General features: G+C 36.8%; 1 protein-coding gene across 3 annotated transcripts in view; it reads right to left on the reverse strand.

Moving 5' to 3' along the window:
• Positions 1–6,000, reverse strand: part of ICA1L (islet cell autoantigen 1 like) — a 55,601-nt gene extending 49,601 nt beyond the window's left edge. For all 3 annotated transcript variants that reach the window (XR_002824419.1, XM_023733005.1, XM_004378239.2), the window contains exon 1: positions 5,872–6,000. The gene's annotated coding sequence lies outside the window, so the exon portion shown is untranslated. The remainder of the gene's footprint in view (positions 1–5,871) is intronic.

A 6,000-nucleotide genomic window follows, 5' to 3' on the forward strand; every position in this document is an offset into this window, starting at 1 on the left:
ATCTATTGCATTGCTATACTTCACTAGTAACAAACAAGTGAAAAATGAAATTTAAAAACTATTACCATTTTCAACAATATCCAGAAGTATTAAATATTTAGCAGTATTCAATGAAAGATCTACCAGACTATTTTTTTTAAATATTTTATTGTGTTTTAGGTGAAAGCTTACACAGCAAATCAGGTTCCCATTTAACAATTTTTATGCAAACTGTTCCAGGACATTGGTTATAATTTTCACGATGTGTCAGCAATCTTATTATTTCCATTCTGTTTGTTCTGTTTCTATTCACCTAGCTTGCCTGCCCCTCCTTGTCTTCTCATCTTTGCTTTTGGGTGAATGTTGACCGTTTGGTCTCATATAGTTGACTGTTTAAGGGAGCACATTACTCATGGGTGATATTGTTTATTTTATAATCCAATCTATTATTTGTCTGAAAGTGATCTTGGAACTGGCTTCAGTTCCAAGTTCAAAGAGTATCTTAAGGCAATAGTCTCGGGTGTTCCTCTAGTCTCTATCGGTCTAGTAAGTTGGGCCTTTTTTAAGAAAGTGTGAATTTTGTTCTACATTTTTCTCCCATTCTATCCAGGGCTTTCTATTATGTCTCTGTTCAGAATGGTTAGTAGTGGTAGACGAGCACCATCTAGTTCTTCTGATCTCAGGCTAGAAGAGGCCATGTTTTGTGTGGGCTATTAGTCCTGTGGACAAGTTTCTTCTTTGAGTACCAGACTACTGTTGAAAACTAGAGAACACTGCTGAGAAAAATAAAATGAGAAATTCAGAAACAGACCCACAAATACATAGCCAAATGATTTTTGACAAGAGCACCAAAGTAATTCAATGTCAGAAAGGACAGTCTTTTTAACAAATACTGCTGGAATAACTGGATATCACTATGTCAAAAAAAAAAAAAAAGATATCCATACACAAAATTTGACATGTATAAAAGACTTAAATATAAATCTAACACTGTAAAACTCCTAGAGGAGAAAATCTTTGCAACCTTGGGGTAAAGGAAGATTTCTTACACTACAGAAAACATGAACATAAAACAAAAAATTGATAAATTTGATTTCATAAAAAGTAAAAACTTTTGCTCTTTGAAAAAGACATCATTAAAAAATGAAAAGGCTGGTAGAAAATATTGTATGACAAAAGACGTGTTCAGAATATATAAAAAATGTTTATAACGCAGTAATAAAACAATTTAATTTTTTTAAATGGGCAAATGATTTGAGCAAACTCACAAAAGAATATATACAAATGGGCTATAAGCCTATAAAAAGATGCTCAACATTATTACTTATCAGGGAAATGATAATTAATACTGGAAACAGATACCACTATATACCCATTTTAAATCTGCTTTAAAAAAAAAAGATAAAAATAAAACTTAATTCCAAATGTTGGCAAGGATGAAGAACTGTAACTTTCATAAGTTGCTGCTGGAAATGTAAAAAGGTATAAAAACTTTGGCAGAGTTTGATAGTTTCTTATAAAGTCAAATATATACTTACCATATAACCCAGCAATTGCACTCTTAGGTATTTACCCAAAAGAAATGAAAATATATGCCCATACAAAGACTTGTACACAAATGTTCATACCAGCTTTATTTATAATAGCCAAAAATTAGAACGTCCATCAACCCAAATATCCATCAACAGGTGAATACATAAATAAATTATGGTCTATCCCTACAATAAAATACTACTGAGCAATAAAAAAAGAACATTTGATAAGAGCATGAATTCTCAGCTCACAATGATATACCACTGCACAAACCAACTAGAATGACTTAAATGAAAAAGACTGACAACACTAAAATTGTTACTTGAACTCTCACATATTGATGATGAAAGTACAAAATAGTACAATCATCTTAGAAAAAGGTCTGGAAGTTCCATACAAAACTAACTATACTTCTCCAAGAGACAGAAAGGGCCACACAGACCAGGGACTTCATCAGCCTGAGATCAGAAGAACTGGATGGTTCCCAGTTACCACCAATGACCGCCCTGACAGGGAACACAACAGAGTCCCTGATGGAGCAGGAGAAGGGTGGGATGCAGAACTCAAATTCTAGTAAAAAGACCAGACTTAATGGTCTGAGACTGGAGGAACCCCAGAAAGCACGACCCCCAGACTCTCGTCAACCCAGAACTAAAACAATTCCCAAGGCCAACTCTTCAGACAAAGATTGCACTGGACTGTGGGACATAAAATGATACTTGTGAAGAGTGTGCTTCTTAGCTCAAGTAGATACATGAGACTAAATGGGCAGCTTCTGTCCAGAGATGAGATGAGAAGGCAGAGAGGGTCAGGAGCTGGTTGAATGGACACAGGAAATCAGGGGTGGAAAGGAGGAGTATGCTGTCACAGTATAGGGACAGCAATTAGTGTCACATAACAATCTATGTGTAAATTTTTGTGTGAGAGACTAACTTGCGTTGTAAACTTTCACTTAAACTACAATCAAAAAATATTAAAAAGAAAACTAAATATACTTTTACTTCATTACCTAGAAAAATTCCACTACTAGGTATTTAAAGCTCTATGTGGGCAGAGATTTTCATCTGTTTATGAGCAAGTAGTGTGGGGTATATAGTAGATAATCAATGTTTATTAAATGAATGAATGAATGTACTTATGTTTATTTCAGCACTGTGCCAAAATTAAAAAATGGGAAAGTCTGGGAAGTGGAAAATGAAATAATGGAAATAATAGTAAATAACTGGATACATTCTAAAAATATTAATCAATAGCTATACGGATAAAACTATGGTATATTCATGATAGAATATTATATAAAACAAAACAAATACACTAGTGACTAGATCTATTAACATCAATCCAAACGGATTTTAAAAACAATACTGAGTCTAGTACACCAATGTTCATTGCAGCACTGTTTACAACAGCCATTAGGTAGAAACGAATGGATAAACAAAATTGTGGTATATACATACAATAGAATATTACTGAGCCATAAACAAAAATGAAGTTCTGATACATGCTACCACATGGATGAACCTTGAAAATATGCTAAGTGAAATAAGTAAAACACAAAAGGACGAATGTTGTATGATACTGCTTATATACCTAGAATAGGTAAATGCATAGAGACCAAAGTAGATCAGTGGATACTAGGTACTGAGGGTAGGGCGAATGAGGAGTTATTTCTGTTTCGGATGAAGGAAAAGTTTTGGAAATAGTGGTGATGGCTGCACTACACTGTGAATGTAATTAATGCCACTGGACTGTACACTTAGATATGGCAAATACTGTATCTGTTTTACCACAATTAAAAAAATACTGAGTGAAATAACAAGTTGTAGACTATATTCAATATAATTTATTTAAAATTTAAAAACATATGCCATGTTAGTGGATGCATACAAAATATACTTTTTTAAAATACAAAACAAAGACACCAACTCATGACGGTAATTACCTGGTTAGGGATGAAAGTGGGCAAGGAGAGAATGAATAGGGTGGAAAAGGAACTTTAGCTTTACTGGAAATGTTTTATTTCTTTATTTAAAAATGTATTGGAAAGAAATATAACCAAAAAATGTTGGCTGTTGTAAATATAGATACTGCATTATTTTAGTTTGGGTTTTTTAATTTATCTAGCTCAACTAAATTAACAACAAAAAAAGAAATAAACAAAATAAAAGTGTTATATGAAACAGGCAAATGCATAGAGACCAAAGTTTTTTAGTGATTACCAAGGATGGGAGGGAAGGGGCAAGGGGGAGTCATTGCTTAGGAGAGCACTGAGTTTCTGTTAATGGTGGCGGAATAATTTGGAAGAGAACGGTGGTAATGGTGGGACAACATGATGATGGTAATCAATGTCACTGAATTGTATGTGTAAAAATTGTTGAATTGACAAATGTTTTCTTGTATATATTTTTACTACAATAAAAAAAGAAAACAGTGAAAAAACAAAAAAAAAGTGTTATTTGCAAAGGAGTCAACGATAGCAAAATAATAATAATGAGAGTTTTATATATATAATGTATATAGAAAGTGACTAACTTTTAATTGTGAATACTGGATCCAAGCAGAACTTTGACTTCTGATTTCAGGAAAAAGGCAAAAATTAAGAGATGAGTGAAAAACAGACAAAATGGAAAAAGTAATAAAGATGTTTTTAAATAACAGAGACCAGTTCACAGAAGGAAACTATTCTAGTTGCAAACATATTTAAAAATTTTTCACACACTCCATCTGCTGCTGTTAAAAACAGAAAAATAAAATTTTAAAGGCAGTGCAGTGACTACTGAAAAAGGTAAACTATAAAAATAAGGCAAAAATATTAAATACAGGGTATATCACACAACGAAATTACAAATTTTGGCAATATAGTAGAACAATACAATATACTATCCATTTTGTATCTGATATTTAATATTTGGTTCTACTTCAGTCACTGGTATAAATTTTGTCTTATTACTTTACAAATACAATATAAATGTGGCTTCCTACTTTCCCCACCAGTCCCATGTTCGCAGTTTTTGCAATTTGGACTGGCTGATCTCGGACCATTTTTCTAACTCAAAAATTATAATGATTTGTCTGGCAATTATAATTATTGGGAATTAGAACAATGCCTTGCAGAAGATTGGTGTGTCAATGGCTAGATGTACAATCATTTTGCACTATTAAATAAATACTGAAATTTAACCACTGGCTATGTGTGGCATAAATATAAAACTATAAAAAAAACTGGTCGTATAAAAATATATACACATCGTTAGATGTTTATTTAGCCAATAAATATATGATTCGCTCCTACTGAAAGATGAGGCACCTGTGGCTACTCTATAAATATTGATGTGAAAATAAAGTAATAGTGTCTTCCACTACGTTGCTTGAGTCAGAACCAAATAAACCAATACATAAATACTTAGAGAAAACCCAAATCCATGGAAAAACGTTATCTTCCCAATATGCTATTTCACAGTGATCCAGGGGTTTATAACAGTTTTCATGATTTGTGCATCAAGACGATCTATTACATGAAAAATAATCCCACCACCTTTACTGGTAAACCCACAGCATCACAGGTTTGACTAGTTGCCAGGACAGATTTTTCTTCCCCCTTCTCCATCTTTCTCAGAGCATCAGGTATCTGACCACTGACATCATCTGGACACCTGACCAGATGAATCGCGTTTCCAGGCCCTACAAACCCGATCAGTGCGGTGAGCATCCGGCGGCACGATTTGTGCGCGGAACACGTCCCGGTCTCCTGCATTCCGCGCGCTCACCTCAAACTGCACATTTATTTATGTTTTGTTTTTACCAATCGTTTGCCACTTCGTTCAAAAAAAGGCATTCCCATTACAAAATAATAAAATAAAAAGTATAACTTAAAAAAGGTCAGCAAAAAATCACCTTATGCTGTGAGCAGCTCCCTCTAGTGGAAGCGATCTCCGCCTTCGAGAGAAATTACCCAAACAAGCCTCAGATAGCGGCGCACGTTCGCCACCGGGGCAGGTGTTGATAAAAGCTCTTTTCGACCCGACAGAACCCAGTCATGCCCAAAACCTCTCCTTGCCAGTTCTCCCGGAGTGAGGCCAGAGGAGCTCGGACCAAGACCTCGCCGGGAAGCCTCAGGGGCCGGGGCCCTCCAAGGAATCGAGGAGGCGGGCGACGCCCCGAGAGGTCGCGTGCGCTCGTGGTGGGCGTCTGCCGCCGTGTCTTGACGCCCCCCTCCCCCATATACCGAGACGTCGGCGTGGGAACCCAGTGTTTGGCCTCCGGGCCAGGACGCCCGGAAAGAGTCCCCTTCGGGCCGCGGACGACGCAGCACGGCCTCTGCCTAGAAGAGAAAAAGGGTGAGGGGCCGTAGATGCTCACCACTACGCTGGAGCCACGACGCGCCTGTCTTCCGCCGCCTCGGGTCGCGCTCGGCCCCGCGGAGGTCCGTCCCGGCGTCTGTTAGCGCCGCCGCCCGGCGACGACGCCGGGCCTCTCCCGCAGCTTGTG

Source organism: Trichechus manatus, unplaced genomic scaffold (genome assembly GCF_000243295.1).
Source record: "Trichechus manatus latirostris isolate Lorelei unplaced genomic scaffold, TriManLat1.0 scaffold00056, whole genome shotgun sequence".
Lineage (NCBI taxonomy): Eukaryota > Metazoa > Chordata > Mammalia > Sirenia > Trichechidae > Trichechus > Trichechus manatus.